This window comes from Heteronotia binoei, chromosome 11, assembly GCF_032191835.1.
Source record: "Heteronotia binoei isolate CCM8104 ecotype False Entrance Well chromosome 11, APGP_CSIRO_Hbin_v1, whole genome shotgun sequence".
NCBI classification, from domain to species: Eukaryota; Metazoa; Chordata; class Lepidosauria; order Squamata; family Gekkonidae; genus Heteronotia; species Heteronotia binoei.
Genome location: NC_083233.1, coordinates 11498242 through 11519117, shown reverse-complemented (window position 1 = coordinate 11519117; position 20876 = coordinate 11498242).

The following is a 20876-nucleotide window of genomic DNA, read 5'->3' as shown; positions in this document are numbered from 1 at the left end:
AACGTTGGTTTATTAACCGCAGGAAGTCTTCACAATGATTTCGCACAACGTAGTCGTGGAAAATCCTGGCTGAATTCTGATTCCCGTTCCCCAGGGTGCCTGGCCAGAGGGAGGGTGATGAAACTAGGAACTAGGCGATCCACTATGAGCTGAATCCTGGTTTCATAAAGTGAGCAGAGGCAGGATTGGGTCTGAACTGAGCCATGACATGAAAAGTCTCACCGAATAGGTTTTTCTCTTGTTAAAAATGTCGCCATCCACTGTGTAACTGGTTGGACCGGCAAAACTGTGCTTTATCTGTTAACCAGCACTGCAGTTTGGAAGTCCAGATCTATGCCTCTCCCCAATTGTATCCCGGCTCCAGGAACAAGTCTAGAAAATCTACTTTGAGTGAACAAAGGGAGTAGAAGGCAAGCTTTTACTATATACGTGCAATGCATATTTATTAAATGAAGGCAAATAACTTTTTCAATCGATGCTAGAGCACTTGAATATATTGGGACTGGGAACTGGGAGAGGAGATGAGTAGTGGGGGTGGGAGACGGCAGCTGCCATCTCTTGCTAGACCCCGGGGCCATCCCTGTCTGCCTGCTCTCCTAGTATCCCGCCCCCCCCCCCCCCCGAGGTCCTTCCTGGACTTCCCAGATTCTGCTCCAGCTGCATCTTCCTCTGCAGCTTCTGCTCTGGGACTCACTAGGTTCTGTGGTGGCTTCTGCCGCTCCTGGCCTTACCCAGAAGCGAAGGAGAATTTTGAACTCCAGATTCCAGGAGAGGAAAGTGCAGCGCATGTGTGTGTTTGTGGTTGCACGACTGACAGGAACGAGCAGGCACGGGACAGTGAACACTACAGTTGAAAAGGACAAGCAAGTTCTAGGGAGAGATTCAAAATCAGATTTGGGGAGAATTCTCCATCAAATGTCATGTCTCAAGTTTGCATGCGGACTGTTTAAGTCTCCCAAAGTGAATTCTTCCCCCGCCCCCTGGCCAGCATTCCTGATGATGAACGAGGGGGTGCATGCTTTGACAGCTAAAGAAAAGGTGCGTTTGATTCTCTTAAGAGTAAGAGAACAGGACTGAAATAAATCAGGCTGAGAAGTGCTTTGCCTTGGCTGGATCTTGCCCACAATGCAATCCTGAGCACACTTGCTTGGCTGTAAGACCCATCGACTAGACTTCGGGGTGATTCTGAGTAGGCTCACATTGTCAGGTATTACACTGGTGGTGGTGGAAAGTGCCGCGAAGCCGCAGCCCGCTTATTGTGACCCCACAGGTAGTTGACGTTGCCTGCCTCTGCGTTGTGGCCCTGAGATTCTCGGTGGTCTCCCATCCAGATTCGAGCGAGCACTAACCTGTTTAGCTTCTGAGGTCTGGCAAGACTGGGCTAGCCTGGGCCTTCCAGCTCAAGGCAGCTGCTCTGCACTTAACACAATTGCCTTAAAACCCAATAACATTTTATGATTGACATTTTCTTGTCTGTTGAAGTTTAGTCCGCAGCAAACTTTTGAAAACCTTCCCAATTCTATAGGTCAGATGCTAGAATATCCTAGATGGCACAGTCTGTAAATTGCCCTTTCAACTTCAGCCAATATAACTGGCTTCATGGATTTATCTTGGAAATTCCTGAGGACCTGGGGGGTGGGGATCGTGAGCTCTGCAGAAGGGCATGATGTCGTACCCATTTCCTTTCAGCCAGGGCTCATGCATAAGCTCTTGGTGGTGGGTTGCTCCAGTAGGTTCACACAACTCTAGACGAGTGTTCCTGAGAATTCTGGGCCAGAGCTATGGACTGTTTTGAAGGTATACATAAAGGTAGTTTACAGAAAGCAAAGGTGACGTTGGCTGGTGGGAAAGCGGCTTCTGTGCTAGGGAATATTCGTTGAGGGACTGAAAATCAAAGGGGTTGATCTTGCTAGTTCTGCGGTGCAGCCATTATGGGATACAGTCCTGATGACTGCATCTCAAAAATAAATTGCCAGGCTGGGGGGAAATGGGCAAATGAAATGGCCCAGAACTTCCTGTTTTTCTGTAAGGAAAGGTGAAAGAGTTGGAGGCTTTCAGTTCAGAGAGGGGGGAAAGGATGACAGTGAAGGAACATGATAGAAGCATATCGATTTTAACATGGGGGGGCGAGTAAATAAAACTGTTTTCTCCCTCTCCCAGAATACTAGAGCATGTGGCACGCCCCCCCCCCCGAAATTGACAGGCAATATGTTCACCAGAGGAAAAAAGGGCTTATTGGTGCAATTCCTCAAATGGAGCTTATGGAACTCACTGTCACAAGGCGTAGAGATGGAAGCTGAGCTTAGACAGCTGTGAAAGGGGATTGGTCAACTTCATGGAGAATTTAGCTGTCACCCTTGATGTTCAAAGGCAGCAGAGCTCTCAATACCAGTTGTTGGGGGGGGGGGCGGGGAAAAAAGGGGCTCTGTCTGCCTCTGAGTCTTCTCGAGTTATCTGGCTAACCGCAGACCAGATGCTGGTGTGAATGGCCTCCTAGCCTAATCCCACAAAAAGCTTCTTGTGTGTTCTGTATTATTTTTCTTTCTGTTGTTCTAAGAATCCCCTTTTACTTTTAATGAAATTAATCTTGAGATTCACTAGAGGAACAGCCTTGAATTTAGCAAAGTGTTTGATAACACAAACACATGCCAGTATTTCTTTCTTGAGTGGAAAGAGGTAATCAGGACCAAACAAATGTAAGTAAAGTTGAACTTTGTTTCCCTGCCCTCAGAACATAAAAGGGATTATGTTGCTCTTGGTGTAATTGTTTGATATAAATTTGCACCCGTGAGGCAGATTTACAGATTATTGAGAGGCAGTTTTGTGTAGTAGTTAAGAGCTCAGACTCTAATTGGAGAGAAGTGGGGCTGGTTCCCCACTCCTTCACATGCAGTTGCTGGTGTGATTTTGGTTAAGTCACAAGTTCTGTCAGAGCTATTCTCTCAAGAGCAGTTCCTCGGAATTCTCTCAGCCCCACCTATCTCACAGAATGTCTGTTGAGGGGAGGGGAAGGGAAAGGAAATTGTAAGCTGCTCTGAGACTCCCAAGTAAAGGGTGGGGCCAAAATCCAACCTCCTCCTCTTCTATTTTTTTTTGGGGGGGGAGCGTATATAATTAAAGAACTGAAAGGGGATGGGTACCTGAACATCCTTTGGTAGACAGTGACGGAATATTGGGACTATGAAGCAGCACCATCAATATATCCTGTCCCGATAAACAGAGGAATTGACTATTTACAGACATTGTAGGTCCCACCTCCTTGGAAATGAAAAACTCCTTCCAACAGGTCCTTCCAACAGGAAAACTCCTTCCAAGTAGGTAAAGTTGGAACTGGAGTCCTCCAGGGAAAACTTGACTTGTGAATCTCATTGGTTAGCAGTCTGCCTGAAGAACTCCAGGCTTTTCAGCCAACCAATATATCCAAGATCGCGTAGGCTGCAAAGTTTATCTTAAGAGATCAATTTTTTAAAAAAAAATTAAAAACTCATTTTAAAGATGAGCGCATTCACTATTCTTAATCTTTCATCCACTGTCTTTTGTAGGGTTGCCAACTCCAGGTTAGGAAATACTTGAACATTTTAGCAGTGGAGTCTGAGGAGGGCAGGGACTTCAGTGAAGGCATACAGGCCACCTTCCAAAGCAGCCATTTTTCTCCTGGTGAACTGATCTCGGTTGCTTGGAGATCTGCAGCTACCAGCTGGAGGCTGGAAATCCTAGTCTTTTGGTCCTTATTTGGTAGCACAGAACCTATGAAACCATAGAAGGGCTGGTCTAAACAAACAGGAGAAAAGTTGGCTCTAGAACAGACCGCTTTGGGAGAGACTGTGTGACTGAATGCTCCCCCTTATAGGAAAAAAAAACACCTCCCTGTATACAGAAAACTTGACATTGAGGTTCCTCTTTCCTTGAAGCATTAGCTGTCTAGCAGTCCCATGATCTGAACTAGCCAAGACCAGGAAGACGTCTCCAGCTTCCTTTGCTGTTTGTGAAGGCCCGGTCTGTAAACGGTCATGTGCTGGGAGCCATGCCTGAGAGCTCCCTGCTTCTTGTTGCCTCAGACCAGGGGTGGCCAAACTTGCTTCACCCAGGAGCCACATAGAGAATACATGTCAGATATTGGAGAGCCACAAGACATGAACATCAGATGTATGAGAGCTGCAAGGGAAGGAAGGAAGATAGGGGGAGGGAAAGATGGAAAGAAAGCAACTTTAACTTTAAATGCATTTTCCAAACCACTGGTTGGCTTGGCTTGAAGAAGTGATTTAAAGAGATAAACGCCTTCTCCAAGCTGGCTGACGGGGCAGTGGGGGCTTCGAGAGCCGCACAATATGTGTGAAAGAGCCACATGTGGCTCCTGAGCCACAGTTTGGCCACCCCTGCCTCAGACTATTGCCCCAAAGTGGACATTGTTGGCTTCCCCTCACACTGGAGAACGGATGCCTTATCTTGCCATTGCTATTCCTGTTTCTCCTGGGGATGCAGGGTCCAGGCAGCAAAGGATGCTGGGACAGGAGCACAATAGGGGAAGGACCAGCGAAGCTTTGAGAAGCACAGGGCGGATGACTGAGAAGGGAAAGGGGAGAAGGGCCATCATTTAATGTTTTTCAAAGGTTGTGTGTATGTGTGTGTGATCAGCCCAAGCTTGAAGGAATTTGCTGTGCTCTGATGTGTGTAACGTTGCAATGCAGCCGTCTTGCCTTCTTGTTTGCATCTGTCTGTTTCTGTAAGCACCTCCGTATTTGTTTTCCATTGGTGGCCATATTGTGAAATCCGTTGTCTCGGAGCTTAATAGCTGAATCTGCCTCTGTCCCACTTGCCCTCTTTTCTGTCTGAAATGCAACGCATTCCAATTTCTGGAACGTTGCTCCTTCAGTCCAAATAGTTACTTCCTGTTGGTTTTTCGTAACAAAGATGAAAATTTATTTTTGAAAAATTCTGATCAAGAATTTGCAAAGAATTGAGTTCTGCCTGCTTGGGGAGGGGTTGGGGTTTCCTGGTTTTGCAAATGACTTGGTTAAAAGATAGAGGGTCTGTCGTAGCAGCTGAAGACAAAACTTAGCAATGTGTCGCCTTCCCTGGTAACGGAGGGCCAGTTGAGCTGGCCCAGGAGCTGCCGTAATGTCTGAAACAGGTGAAAATGTGAGGAAATAGTTAAAAGTGGTCCAAAGAAATAAACAGCGGCCATTCACCACCCCCACCACCTCCCAACAGGGACTGATCCTCACAAAGGAACTCTGCGCCCAGAAGTAGATGACTCTGGAGGTACCCTGAGGTGGATGGAGGTGTGTTCACACCTGCCTCCTTACGATGGTCTGACTAGCTGAATTGGACTAGTTAAGTGCATCTTCTGATGTACATCACATTAAATTGTAATATGCAAGTTGTTGAGCTCCACTTGAGCTGTATCGGGGGCCAATGATTTTAACTATTAAGGAGAAGTCACCTACTAAAAGTAGTAAGCTGCTTCTCTTGCCGCTCTACTGTGTCCTTAGATTCGGATGAGAACATTCAAGGTGAGACTTTCTACAGTCAGCTTTTGATGATTGACGTGGGTTGAATGGTAATCCAGTGTGAGCTCTGTCTTTCAGATTTTCAGTTTGACCATCTTAAGGGGTCTTGAAGACAAACCCTTAGGCCTCAGCGGGTTCCTTTACTGTTTATTAATCACTGGACTGAGGATCCTCGGCCATAAAGACTGAGGTCGTCTTTCTTACGCTCCAAGACATTTTGGGGCTCTCTTCAGACATCTTCCGTGAGATGCAAAATCTGACACTGTAAAAATAACACGGGCAGCATGAAGCTCTTAGAGCATGGGTACCAATCACTGTTAACTCACAGAAAATTACTCCCATGCTGTTTGGAGGAACAAGGTCTTTGCCTTTTGCCTCACACTGTATAACCCACCTGAAGACTAACTGCTTGTTCATGGCATCTTCATGGTTGTCTGTCCTTCAGAGCAAGCCACATTCAGAGCTGCTGGTTGTTCTGCATTAAAGTTTTTGCAAGGCATATCTGGCGAGAGCCAAAAGGTGTCCAGTTGGTAAGAATGAGGGCTGAATGCCAGAGGTATCGATTGCATTCTGTAAATATAAATTTTATGATACTTCTGCGACAGATACAAGGCACGGTCTCTGGGCCCTAAAACAATTAAAATCGCTTTCGGAGTCTTTTCATTTCTGGGCATCGCTTAATGAGGCATGCACCAAAGGGCACTGCTATGTTTTTCATCCAAACTATAAGGCCAAATTAGATGGTATGGAGATCTGAGGTGGGATCCCCCAACATTGTCTTTGGCAGCAGTGTTAGGTTAAGCTGCAATACTGAATACTGTGAACTATGATTCTTAGCAGAGGGTCACCAAATCTGACTTGAGAAATCCCTGGAAATTTATGGGCTAGGAGGGACTTCAGTATCTCCTAATCCACCCTCCAGAGCTGTCATTTTCTCCAGGGGCACTAATCTCTGGAGTCTGTTGTATTTCTGGAAGAACTCCAGGCCTCACCTGAAGGTTGGTAACCTTATGCTAGGGTGAAAGGATGTAGCCTTTTTCCTTTCACACCCCTTTGGTATAATGGTTAAGTGCGCGGACTCTTGTCTGGAAGAGCTGGGTTTGATTCCCCACTTCTGCACATGCAGCTGATGTGGCCTTGGGGTCAGCTACAAGTTCTTTCAAGTCTGCTGCTTGAAGGGCACTTGGTGTAATTAGTCAACGGATCAAAGCCACCAAGTATTACACAATCTCTCAGTTTGCAAAAATATAAGGATTGTGTACAATACATAATAGAAAGTACAATAATGATAGAGGCCGGCGGTGTTAAGGCCTTTGAAAGTAACAGAAAACCCAAAGGGGTCAAAAAGCCCCGTCTCCAAATGAAAAGATAGAAGTCCAAACTTGGAAATAGTCCAACTGAAATTCACAAGGTGGGTGCTCCTGAGGAACGTAGCTTCAACGCAGCTGCTTTCTTAAAAAGACGTCTCTCTAGATTTTGATGATGTTTCAATTCTTCAGTTTGACGGCTTAATTATTTAGGAACCCTGTTCTACATTCTCTAATCACAGCGTTAAGCTTCTCATTTCAGTGTGAACATCAATGTTCATAATTAAGCCATCAAACTGAAGAAAGAATTGAAACGTCATCAAAATCTAGAGAGACGTCTTTTTAAGAAAGCGGCTGCGTTGAAGCTACACTCTTCAGGAGCACCCACCTTGTGAATTTCAGTTGGGCTGTTTCCAAGTTTGGACATATCTTTTCATTTGGAGATGGAGGGGTTGGCCCCTTGGGGTTTTCTGTTTAAAAGGCCCTAGCACCGCCGGCCTCTATCATTTTTGTATTGTTTATTATGTGTTGTACACAATCCTTATAATATATTTTTGAAAACTGAAAGATGGTGTAATACTTGGTGGCTTTGATCAGTTGACAAGTTCTTTCAAAGCTGTTCTGCTCAAAGGCAGTTCTGCCAGAGCTCTCTCCGCCCCACCTCCCTCACAGGGTGTCTGTTGTGGGGAGGGGAAGGGAAAGGAGATTGTAAGCCGCTCTGAGACTCCTTCAGGTAGTGAAGGTTGGGGTATAAATCCAATCTCTTCCCCCCCCCCCCCATAAGTATTGCCTCCTACAGATATGACCTGCAAAGGGGAAGCAAGAAGGGTATGGGATAGTACAAAAATGTTATAATTTGGCCCGTACTTGCTGAGAGAAATCATATATCGACATGTTGACCAGAGAGAAACCTTCTAAGCCTTTGCTCACAAGCCTTGAAAATCTGAATGTTTGGTTAAAGCACAGTGTGTATCAGTGTCCGCCAAGTACAAGAAGTGATTTGTAAAAGAGACTGAAAAGTGAGGGGAGGTTTCCATGGCCTAGGATATGTGGTATCTTGTGGAGGTGCTAGAATGGGCCGTATAATTTCAGACCTCTGGGGAAAGGAACTTGTTCTCAGTGCTGAATCCCCAAGTAGAAAACTAGTCCAGGCAGGAAGTGGGCTGGGAGAGATTCTTTCTCCCTGAGTTTCTGTGTTTTTGAAAAAAATACATACATATTTGCAAGGGGAAGCATTCAAAACTGATAGTTCAGTCGGGGATCAGAAGTGGTTCTGTTCTCCTGTGGAGTTGTTTTCTGTTGCCCCAGAAGGCTGGACCAGAACCAGTGGACTGAAATTAAAACAAGTTTTGGCTAAACATTAGAAAGAACTTCTTGACAGAGTGGTTCCCCAGTGGAGCTGGCTTCCTCGGGAGGTGGTGGGTTTTCCTATGGAGGTTTTTAAACAGAGGCTAGATGGCCATCTGACAGCAGTGCGAATCTTGTGAGTTTAAGCAGATCATGAGAGAGGAAGGGTTGCGTCAGTGCTTAGTTCTCGTGGCCCTTTCTTACTTGCCAGTGAAATGCTGTTCACCCCTTTGGGGCCAGGGATCCTGAAGGGGTTTTTTTTGGGGGGGGGGGTTGCCATCTTCTGGGCAGAGAGCAGGGATCACTGGATGTGGAGGGGGGGCGGGAGGTATCTGTAAATTCCCTTCATTGTTCAGGGGTGTTGGATTAGACAATCCTGGAGATCCCTTCCAGCTCTATGATTCCACCACCTCCCTGTTCTACCACCTCATTCCACTGTGCCCTTGAGTTTTAAAGGGATGTGTTGCAATGAAAATTGTGCAAAAAAAAAAAAAAGTCATCTGCCTGTTGCTAGTGCTGTGCTGTTTTGCTTTTGTCCTTATCCTCCCTATTCTTTTCTCTTCTTGTCCTTGGTGGCTGTAAACCACAGACCATCAACGCTGGTTGTACCACAACAGGCACTGTTTTAAAAGCTGCATTGCTAAGATGTGAGAGGGCATCTGCCCCCGCCCCCCTTGTGTGCGTGTAACAGTCTTCTGGTAGATCCCTACTTGTGTAATCTCCAAGATGACATTCCTGAACTGAGGTCCCCCCCAATTGAAAGAGTCTGGCACTGTTGGAAAACCAAGGCGGGGGTGTTGTGCTGACTTGAATCCTGTGATTAAACAAAGTCTTTTATTGCTGAAGTTTTGCTGTTTTCATTTGTCCGGTTTTATTAGAGACATGGATGGAGTGATCCCCGGGTGCTCGTTATTTAGCAAGGGGGAGCGGTACTTAGGCTGGACAGGACAATGAATGCTCAGAAGTCCAAATTGTCCCGCCCAGGTGGGGAAGGTTCCACCTTAGCTAAAATATTGCTATATGGGAATGAGGCTCCTGAAACTAAAGTTCAGGGGCGATATCTGGAGTTGTCATATCCGGGCCATCTACCGAGATCCCCAGCCTGTAATACTGCTGACCTCTTAACTGGAGACACTGGAGAGAATCTTTCGTTTCCCAAGGGGAGAAGTGCTTGGAGGCTAGAGAGCACAAGAGACTTGTGGGGCTGCTGCCTTCTGCGGTCTTCTGAGCTGCCTAGGCCCCTTACAGTGTTGCCACGATGCCTTCTTGCACCTCTTTGACCCGCTCCACGTGGCTGAACATGGCGCCTTCCGTGATGACCATTTCGGCGGGCAGCCATATGCAGTAAAGCAGCTGGATTTGAATCCAGTAGCACCATAGCAACTGGTACGATTTTTTCCCAGTCTAAGCTTTTGAGAGTCAAAGCTCCTTTTGTCTGGTGAAGATTATACTCGGAATGCTTCTACCCTGAAAATCTTGTTCGTCTCGGAGGTCCTACTGGAATCAAATGTATCTTCTATTGCAGACCAGTATGACTGCCTCTCTGAAAGTACTGCTGGCATCAGTAAAGGGTAAAAGGGATCAGAAAGGTGGCTCTCCGCTCCCTCCAGTGTAGGTGCGATGTGGGCAGGGTGGGGGTGGAAGGAGTCATAATTGCAGGGATGGCCATGGTAGGAGGGGAGAGAATAGAGCCGCAATTCCAGAGGCTGGTGGCTGCTATTGGGGGAATAAGGGAGCCGTGGAGGGGCCCCGGGAGCCTTCGAAAGCCTGTGGGGTGGGCTGCTGAATAGGGATGCGTTTGTTGCAGGCATAAGCTGGAGTCACAACCATTCCTTCTGCATGGGGAATCCTGGAAATGGGGAAGTCTAGGGATCAGGCCCAGAAAATTCTGGACACCTTCACCAGCAAGTAGGGCTTATCAGAGGGAACGGTGATAAGTTTCACATGGATTCCAGATGGTGGTCTCAGATCAACTTCAGGGCTGTTCGTGTTTGTTGGGCACAAAGAAGTGAATTTAAAGTCTGAACAGAGCTCCGAGTAAGGCCATGTTCCACTATGAAAGCAAACACCCACCCCTTTCACAGAATGATGGCGGTTGACTTCGGGCACGGTATCGAGAAGGCGAAGGAAAGGAGTGGTGGGATGGGAAGGACTGAACCCCTTTTCTGTTTGAAATTCCAAAGCAGCAGTGGAATGGGTGATGATTCCGCCAGAGGGAGAGCCAAGTTCTGGCAGAGAGGGCAGGCAAGAGGGTGTCGGCGGATGGTACAGCTTCAAAGGGTCATACTGGGGGTTTCTGAGCTTTGTGGTATTGTGCGCTTCTGTCTGTGCCGTGTGAGAGGGAAGGAGAGAGACGGGGAGTGAATGCGATGTGCCTGATTTCCAAGGTAGAAATTCAGTGACGGCCCAATGCTGCTTTCAACATGGCAATTCCCCACCCCAAGAAAGAATCTCTATAGACGTCAGACGCTCAAATAGATACACTCACACTTGTGAGATGTGACATTTCTGCTATGCCGTAAATACATGCATTGGACGAGGATTGCCGACTCCAGGTGGGGAAATTCCTTGAAACTTTGGGGCGGGGAGAAGGAGAGTAGAGCCAGAGGAGGGTGGAGCTGGAGGGCAGGAGGGACCTGAGCTTCTCCAAGAGGACTGACCTCTTGTCTTCAGGAGATCAGTCGTCATTCCAAGAGATCTCCAGGCCCCACCTGGAGAATGACAACTCTATGTTGGACAGAGGCCTCCGGGTTGGAAAAGAGCTGCTCTACACCCTTCTCTTGCACTTGAAGGTCATCTCGGAGTGGGAATCCTCCCTGGCATGCGTGAAGTGGTTCTTGCGCTTAGTCAGACGCAAGTTAGACTTGGCGTCCGATTGACCATCTATGCAATGCATTCACCGCCCCCCCCCCCAGTGACTCTGAGCCACCATAGTACATGCAGAGCGGTGTGGCTGAGGGGGCATAACCAGAACTCCCATATGTTGATGTTTGGTGGGGAAACTGGGAGGTACCGCTAGCTGTGTGGGTGCAAGGGACTGGTGGGTTGGCGGTTTTTAAAGTAAGGGAATGCATCGCGGATCAGCGCATATGAAGCTGTCTTTAACGGAATCAGATTATTGGTCTGCCGATCCCTCCCTGGATGGGTCTCCTCTGACTCCCAGTAACTCTCAATAAAGAGAGAGATGGGGATTTCCCGCTGCACCCGAGAGTCCCCTTGTGTGCAACTGAGCCTGAAAACCTTTGCTGCACAAGGTGTGAGCCCTGTCTCTAAGCCAGCTGTGACCCTCGGTCTTGGATCGGGCTTGGGTTTCGTGCCTACCGCATCCACTGACAAGTGCAATTCCCCCTTCCCTCTAGGAGTGTGTGCTGAAAGCTTGCTTCTGAGCATGCGCAGCCCCTATGTGTGGATCAGAGCAAATTGGAGCAATGAAGGTTAAAATAAAAAGCTGCAACTGCGATTGGTTTTCTGGCACCTCTGAATGCCGCTTCTCGGAAGAGGCTGATATAGTTGTCTGGGACACCGATGGGGTTTCTATGCAGGGTTACCAGACAAGATGGAACAGAGGAGGGTCCACGTTTCCACTGTTGGAACAATTTGCTGTACATTCCTCTTCCTTTTTTTGCAGACATATTTTCGTTTTCAAAAGAAATGATGAACATAACAAGGTGTAAGGAAATTCTTCTGTAACTTTGGATGAAGAGGTCCTTTTTTTAAGAAAACAAAAGAGGAGCGTGTCCTTCTTTCCTTTGTAAAAGGCGCTGACGGCGCAGATTCATCTTTCTGACCTCAGCCTCCATTTTTTTAAAAAAAGAAAAGTTTTTTCTCCCCGTTTCCAATATTAAGTTATTTTCAATTGTGGTTGAAGCAATAGAAAACTGAAATATGGATTGTGCATGACTGTGTCTTGAGTGTAAAAAAAATGCAGTTTGAAACTTGGAGCTAAAGTATTGCAAATAAAATTCGAAATACCACTGATTTGTGTCCCTTGAGTGTGTCGTTCTGGCATCGATCGGAGAGGGAGACCGGCACAATTCGAATGAAATTATAAATCGTGCTTTGGTGTTATGACGCATTAGAGTTGCCAACTTCAGGTTGGGGAATACCTGGAGATTTGGGTGTGTGCATCCTGGGGGGAGGGTAGAAACAGGAAAAAGATGGAGGGCTGGGAGGTCATTCAGAGTCTTATGTTTCTCCTAGACACTGCTATAGAGCCCATTCTCTGAAGCTTCCATTTCCTTCAGGAAAACGGATCTGTTACCTCTCTTTCTAGAAAAAGCCAGTGGTGTAGTAGTTAAGTGCATGGACTTAGGGGGAGGGATGGTGGCTCAGTGGCAGAGCATCTGCTTGGTAAGCAGAAGGTCCCAGGTTCAATCCCCGGCATCTCCAAAAAAAAAAAGTGTCCAGGCAAGTAGGTGTGAAAAATCTCAGCTTGAGACCCTGGAGAGCCGCTGCCAGTCTGAGTAGACAATACTGACCTTGATGGACCAAGGGTCTGATTCAGTATAAGGCAGCTTCATATGTTCATATGGACTCTTATCTGGGAGAACCGGGTTTCATTCCCCACTATTCCACTTGCAGCTGCTGGAATGGCCTTGGGCTAACCATAGCTCTTGTAGGAGTTGTCCTTGAAAGGGCAGCCTTTGGGAGAGCTCTCTCAGCCCCACCCACCTCACAGGGTGTCTATTGTGGGTAGGGGGGAAGATAAGGGAGATTGTAAGCCACTTTGAGACTCTGATTCAGAGAGAAGGGCGGGGTATAAATCTGCAGACTTCTATCTGGAGAGAGTCATTGTAATTCTGGGAGGTCTCCAGGCCCCACCTGGAGGTTAAGTAACACAACAAGAGAGCCACGGTGGTAGGTAGCAAGAAAATAAAGCACAAAGTTTCCGTGATTACCGGCCTCAGACACTAAAGAAACAATCACAATATTATCAAAAGCTTAGTGTATTCTGTGTAACATCAAGCACAGACACAACTCAATAATTTAGGAAACAGAACATCCCAAAGTAGCCGTCAGAAATCAAGTCCAATTTTTAAAGCAGTCCAATGCTGTTTCCTTGATGAAAGGTCTGATGTACCCCTGGAGAAGAATGATGAGTGATGTCCAAGTAAATTCAAATTTTAAGGCAGCCAGCAGTCCAATTATTGCAACAAGGATGTACTATTGCCTTGTTTCACAATTGCTTCTTCAAGCATCAGGTAATCGATTTCAGATACAAGGATATGAACGCCAAGAAATTCAAGTCTCCAAACTTCAGGTCACTCCAGGCTGGCCTGGTCTGCTCTACCTCCTCAGCATTTTACCCATTCCTGGTTTATGACAAATCATTATTTGTGGTAATATATGAACCAGCCAATCTGCCGAGAGAGGTGGGAAATCAGGCTGCATGCGAGGGCAAAGGAGCAGAGGGAGAGGTCGTGTGGAGCCCAACCCTGGTTTGGAGATTGGTCTGAATCAGGTTCAGTAATCTGATTGCTGCCCAGGCCTTCAGACTGTTCTCCGAGGTCTTTGTGGGGCCCCCAGCCCACCCCTTAAAAGACTCTGTCTTGTCTGACCCACCAATGCCTAGATTTTGTTGAGAGGATAAAGATGTGCCATTGCTCAGTGTGCACACTACATATGCAAATGTTTCCACCAGAGGTGAGCTTTTGAGATTCACCACTCTCTTCTTCAGAATCAGTATCTGAAGAAGTGAGCAGTGGCTCATAAACACTCTCACCCTACCACAAATTTTGTTAGTCTTTAAGGTGCTACTGGGCTGTTGCACTCTTTTCCTGCTATGGACTAATATGGCTACCGATCTTGAGAGAGCCAGTTTGGTGTAGTGGTTAAGTGCGGACTCTTATCTGGGAGAACCGGGTTTGATTCCCCACTCCTCCACTTGCAGCTGCTGGAAAGGCCTTGGGTCAGCCATAGGTCTGGCAGAGGTTGCCCTTGAAAGGGCAGCTGCTGTGAGAGCCCTCTCCAGCCCCACCCACCTCACAGGAAGAAGAAGAAGATATTGGATTTATATCCCGCCCTCCACTCCGAAGAGTCTCAGAGCAGCTCACAATCTCCTTTACCTTCCTCCCCCACAACAGATACCCTGTGAGGTGGGTGGGGCTGGAGAGGGCTCTCACAGCAGCTGCCCTTTCAAGGGCAACCTCTGCCTGTCCCGTCGTTGACTGATCAGACGGCCCGGCCTTTGCGCATGTGCATAAACAATGCCGCTGATTGGCTCAACCTCTTAGGGCCTATTTTCTAGAAATACGGACTAAATAATGATTGTGTCACAAAATTCAACCCCAACAAAATTAAAAAGAAACATTTGCAGTTGCTCGGAATGCATCTGTCGTGGTGCTTAAAGCACCCAGGAGCCTTCCGTCTTTTGCTGATCCTTTTGCAGTTATCGCTAAGATTTTATTTATTTGTTTGTTTGTTTGTTTATTAATTACATTCAATTTATATCCCGCCCTCTCTGCAAGCGGACTCAGGGCGGCTCACAACATTGTACAATACAATCAGTCCAATAAAACATATAAAACAATTTATTTATTTCAGTTTTAAACCATTCTATGGCGCTGCTTCAGTACAATATAAGCGGTATTGAATTCTCGACTGTGATCGCCAGCATTCTATAAGATGTCCGGTGGCAGCCCTTTTTCAATTAAACAGCAAAAGCCTGCTTAAACAATTCGGTCTTACAGGCCCTGCGGATCTGGGATGGCGCTGATCTGGGATGCAAGTTGAGACGACTCGCTAATGCTGGTGTGATCAGACAGGGGAAATCTGTTTTTGGCCCGTCGTCAAGCATTTAGGACCGGATTTTATCCACTATCAAAAAAGTCCAACAGTAAGTCACAGCATGACGGGATACCCACAACTCACCGACTACTCCCAGATGTTGTCGTAGGGACATGCACTTTCAATCCGAAGAGCATGCGCTGCTGTGTCGGATAAAAATGTACGTCTGACCGCAGCCTAAGGATGGCCTTCTGCTAGCTAGAGATGCCTGTCCCCAGGTTGAGGATCGCCCAAGAATGTCGCTCGTCTCCAGACGGCAGAGATCAGCTCCCCTGGAGACAAGGGATGCTTTAAGGAGGGAGTGGCCTCTGGGGCCTTGGACCCCACCGAGGCCTCTGTCCTCCTCAGGCTCCACCTCCAAATCTCCAGGACTTTGCCAACCTGGAACTGTCCACCCTACACCCCCCCATCCCCTGCCAGGGGACCTAGCAAGAATACTGCTAGCAAAGAGAAGGGGATGTTTTTTGAATGGTACAGATGTTATACTCTGGCTGGAAACTATCCTCACGCCGATGCCCAGCAGGAAGGGAGTGGAGTGAGAGGTCAGTGGCAAAGCGGGTCTGTTCAGATGAGCATGTAGAAGCTAGTTGGCCCCCAAAGAGAGTTAATCCGCTGTCCGGAGCCTCTCAATATGGCCAATCCAAAAAGCACATTTAGTAATCAGGGCTGAGTCAATGCAAATCTTTGGCTCCATTTTATTATGGATTTGCTTTCATTCAGAAGCATGAAGGGGGGGTACCCTTGGTGGGAGGGGAATGTCAAGCAGCAGTCAAGACCAAAATCCTGACATCAAACTCACAGAATACATTTGCAGCGCAGTTCTAAAGGGTTAAACTGTTTAAATTGTTTACACAGAGCTGATCTCTGGGGTCTGGAGATCAGTTGTCATTCTAGAACTCCAGGCTCTGCCTGGAGGCTGGCAACCCCACCCTCCCTCCGAGTTCTGTGGCAGTTGACCAGACTCTCCCTGCTCTGCTGAAGGGTTGAGCGTGGCCCCCTCTCTCTTGGAAATGAAGCAGGTTCCTCAGTTGTCCCTTTGGGCAGAGCAGAGCGGACTTCTTTCCTCTTCCTCCTTTGGACAACTACAGGAAGCCTCTCCCTGAGCCTCTTCCTCTCCGAAAAACATCTGGAGCTGCCACCGTGGAACTCGGGGAGAGACTTTCCCGGCCTGGAGATGTCATCCCTACTCTCCACCCCCCACTGGTGGCCTGGAGGACCCGGCATCCCTAGCACTGGCACTGCCACGCTGCTTCCGGGGAGATAGGAGGGGGAACCAGGAGGGGAACTGAGGTTGGTTCCTTTGGGGAAAGGGGCCTGGCTGTCTCTTGGGGAACCTTTCCAAGATTTCTCTTCCATGTTCTGAGGAGACTTTTCACAGATGTCTGTTCTTTCAACCAATGGGAGGGGGGTCTGTTCTAGCCACAGGGCAACTGGGAGGCCATTCCTGAACACTAAATCTCCAAGCCCCCCAGTAACCAAACTTGAGATGCAAGGCAAAAGGCCCCATGGGGGCTCTGCTGGGCATGAAGGAGGGAAGCCCGGCTGCCCCCTCCACTTCCTCCCACCCTCTACTTTCCCCCCTTGAAAGAGGTCAGGCAAGCTCACTGTGAATGGAAGCGATTTCCATCCAGAGAGCGGGAATCTCTCCCCCCCCACACTTTACCCCAGACTGACCCTGAAAGTGCTGCTCCTGGGGGAAAGGGGAGCTGTGGGGCGTAGCATGTGGGCTGTCAGAGGTTTGCAGGGGGATGTGGGTGCTGGCAACACTGCCCAGGAACTGCCTGATTCTGGATCCAGGGGCTGGCCTGGGGGGACAAGAACAGGGGAGAGGCAGCGTGGTTGGCAGCATTCCAGAAGCTGGAGGCGAGTCTCTTTGCAACACATAAGAACATAAGAGAAGCCATGTTGGATCAGGCCAATGGCCCATCCAGTCCAGCACTCTGTGTCACATAAGAACATGGCCCATCCAATCCAACACTCTGTGTCACACAATGGCCAAAAAACCCCAAGTGCCATCATGAGGTCCATCAGTGGGGCCAGGTCACTAGAAGCCCTCGCACTGTGCCCCCCCACCAAGCACCAAGAATACAGAGCATCACTGCCCCAGACAGTTCCAACAATATGCTGTGGCTAATACCCACTGATGGATCTCTACTCAATATTTTTATCCAATCCCCACTTGAAGTTGGCTATGCTTGTAGCTGCCACCACCTCCTGTGGCAGTGAATTCCACATGTTAATCACCCTTTGGGTGAAGAAGTACTTCCTTTTATCTGTTCTAACCTGACTGCTCAGCAATTTCATTGAATGTCCATGAGTTCTTGTATTGTGAGAAAGGGAGAAAAGTACTTCTTTCTCTACTTTATCCCATGAATAATCTTGTAAACCTCTTATCATGCCACCCCGCAGTTGATGTTTCTCCAAGCTAAAGAGCCCCAAGCGTTTTAACCTTTCTTCATAGGGAAAGTGTTCCAAACTTTAATCATTCTAGTTAGCCTTTTCTGGACTTTTTCCAATGCTATAATATCCTTTTTGAGGTGCGGTGACCAGAATTGTACACAGTATTCAAATGAGACTGCACCATCAATTTATACAGGGGCATTTTGATACTGGCTGATTAGTTTTCAATTCCCTTCCTAATAATTCCCAGCATGGTGTTGGCCTTTTTTATTGCAATCCCACACTGTCTTGACATTTTCAGTGGATTATCTACCACAACCCCAAGATCTCTCTCTTGGTCAGTCTTTGACAGTTCACACCCCATCAACTTGTATTTGTAGCTGGGGATTTTTGGCCCCAATGTGCATTTACTTTGCACTTGGCCACATTGAACCTCATCTGCCATGTTGACATTCACTCACCCAGCCTCAACAGATCCCTTTGGAGTGCCTCACAATCCTCACTGGTTCTCACCATCCTGAACAATTTAGTGTCATCTGCAAACCTGGCCACTTCACTGCTTACTCCCAACTCCAGATCATTAATGAACAAGTTAAAGAGCATGGGACCCAGTACTGAGCTCTGCGGCACCCCACTGCTTACCGTCCTCCACTGCAAAGATTGCCCATTTATACTCACTCTCTGCTTCCTATTAGTTAGCCAGTTTTTGATCCACAAGAGGACCTGCCCTTTTACTCCACAACTCTCGAGCTTACTAAGGAGCCTTTGATGAGGAACTTTATGAAAAGCTTTCTGGCAGTCAAGGTGAACAACGTCTGTTGGGTCCCCTTTGTCCACATGTTTGTTCATCCCCTCAAAGAACCTCTAACAGGTTAATGAGGCAAGACCCATGCTGAGTCTTCATCAATAAACTAGGAGAACACAGAAACTAGGAGGCCATTTTGCTGTTGTTTGTCAGCAAGATCTGGTTGGATCAGGGTGGGGGAACTACCTTTGGTGGAGGGAGCCTCATAAGTACAGTGGGATTCAACAAACCTCCCTGAGTTGAGTCCCATTGGAGACTACCTTTCTGCAGCTGAAGGAATCCCTCTCTGAATAACACAGAATAGTTTCCACAACTTCTTTCTCCCTAGTGGGGACCTAAGAGAACTGCCATGATTCTCCTCTCCTCCATTTTGTCCCTCCTAAGCACCCTGTGAGGGAGGTCAGGCTGCTGCCTCAAGAAACCTCCCTCTGGTCACATGACCCCTTTCCCTCTGCAGGGTTCAGCAAGAAGAAGCCCCCCAGTCCCCTGGTTTCTCCTTCCCCACCTTTGGGCGGGAGACAGCAGCCTCCTCCGGCTGAGCCCAGGGAACTGCTGGGATGGGAAGAGAAAGAGGGAGGGAGATGCTGCTGGGACAGGAAATGGGTGCTTTAATACTCCCAAGGCTGTGTGCGTGTGATCCCCCTGCCCCAGTCTTGTGTTTGTGTGTTTTATAGATGGTTGTAGTCATGTGTATGTGCATATCCCAACTTCCTCTTGTATGTCTGCTTGGCTCCGCCACCTCAGCATCCATTTTGAACTTGGCTTTGCCTCCTGCAGCAGCCATTTTGTGGGGTCCCCACCACCCTCTCTTAGGGTTGCCAGCTCCAGGCAAAGAAATTCATAGAGATTTGTTTGGGGGGGGAGGGGGGGACCCTGAGAAAGGCAGAGGTTGGGGAGGAGAGGGAGCCGAACGGGATGAGATGCTGCAGGATTCACCCTCTGAGGCTGCCAGGCACTCCAGGGCGACGGACTGCTGTAGTCTGGAGCGAAGTGGGAATTCTAGAACTCCAGGCTCCACCTGGGGGTTGGCAACCTCATGGCCTCTCTCAAGGTTCTGTGGCAGTTGACTGGCCTCCCCTACTCCGTGGAGAGAATCAGCACAGCCACTGGTCTGCTGAACATTAAGCAGATTCTTCCATTGGGACTTGGCTGAGCTGATTCCCTTCCCCTTCCTCCTTTGGAGGACTTCAGGATGCTCTCCCTCCCTCCGTCTCAGTGACCTGCACTTTCAGGAGCCAACTGCAAAACAGAGTTTCCAAAGGGGGACTAAGGGAGCACCAAACAGAGAGCCCACTGCCCAATTTCCCAGCCATTCATCTGTCTTCAGAAGGATCTGGCTCTGGATTTTTACTGATTCTCCTGCCATTCTGTTCTCAGGACTACTGCTTCCCTCAAGTCTGCTCTCAGTGCACAAAGGCCAACTTTTCTGGAGGAACAGAGTGGCGTTGCTTTTTCCCAGTTAGTTCTTTGGGAAGACATCCCTCAGAGTCACCAGTGTAAGTTTTTTTGGGGGGGGCGCATGAAAACGGATGAAGAACTAATAAATTGGTTGGAGGAGGAGCTTGTCATGAGCTGTTGAAGGTCTGGTGAAAAACAGGCCATTTGGGCACTTTGTCCTATCAGAAATCTGGGCACCAAGATGGCAGCAGAGCCCATTGGGTTGAGGAGGAGCTAGCAGCTTTTGGGAAGGCCTCAGACAGAGCCCAGGGGAGTGGGGGGGGGGGGCGGAGGATCCAGCATGACAGCTGTCTGTCACTTCAGAGGTACAGCCTGGAAAAACGGGACTGCAAGTTCTTCATCAATCAACACATCTTTGTTTTGGGCGCAGTACTTGACATGCTGATGAAATATTCCATGTAATTTTTTTTTAAAAACCTGCAATACTGGACCTGTAAAATATGGACCACATGCACACATGAGTCTGCCTGATACGGAATCAAACCCTTGGTCTCTTGAGGTCAGTGAGCAAATACTCACAGCTTTTTCACTGGTCTGCTCACAGCTTTTTCAGCCTAAATTCTCAGATGCTTCCTCTAGGCTAGGTTTACATGATAGTCAAATGTAGGCTTCACAACTTTAATGCTAGTAGCTCACACAGTAGAATTTTTGCCCTCAAGAATCCCCCCCAAGACTCCACATTCCTATTGGAAGGCTGGTCCTGGGTCACAGTCACCTGTATTTCCTTCCTCAGGCATCCTCGGAGAAGGGGAGATGAAGCCTCCTCCCACCCCTCTCTTCTGACGTTCCAGGTGCAGAGCATCGGTGGCCTTCAGGAAGCGGCAGGAGTCAGCTGGCCAAGGAGAATCACAGGCATCCTGAGGAGAAGGTCCGGAAGGATCCACGGTTTGAGGGGGCCAGTCTCGCTGCTGCTGGGCCTGCCCCTGTCCCAAAAGGGGCTCTGAAAAAGAGTGGGACTGAAAGTTGCCACAGCCGAGCCCAACAGGAATAGCTCAGATGGGCCGAACTTCCAGCCCTGCCTCAGTGTTTCCACAGACAGTGGCGCTCTGGCAGCCTGTCTCCTTCCAAGAAGAGCTCAAGGTCCTCTTCCTTTCTGTGTGGGCAGCCATTTCCCTGGGCTGCAGGCACCTTCTGCAGGGCAGCTCCAGCAGATCTCTCTGTGCCTGGCCCTTCTTTGGGACAGGACATTTTGTGCCCCTTGGGCGAGAGGGCTCAGCAAGAGAGTGGGTCTGGGGATGCCTAAAAGACATTGCCTCTCTGGAG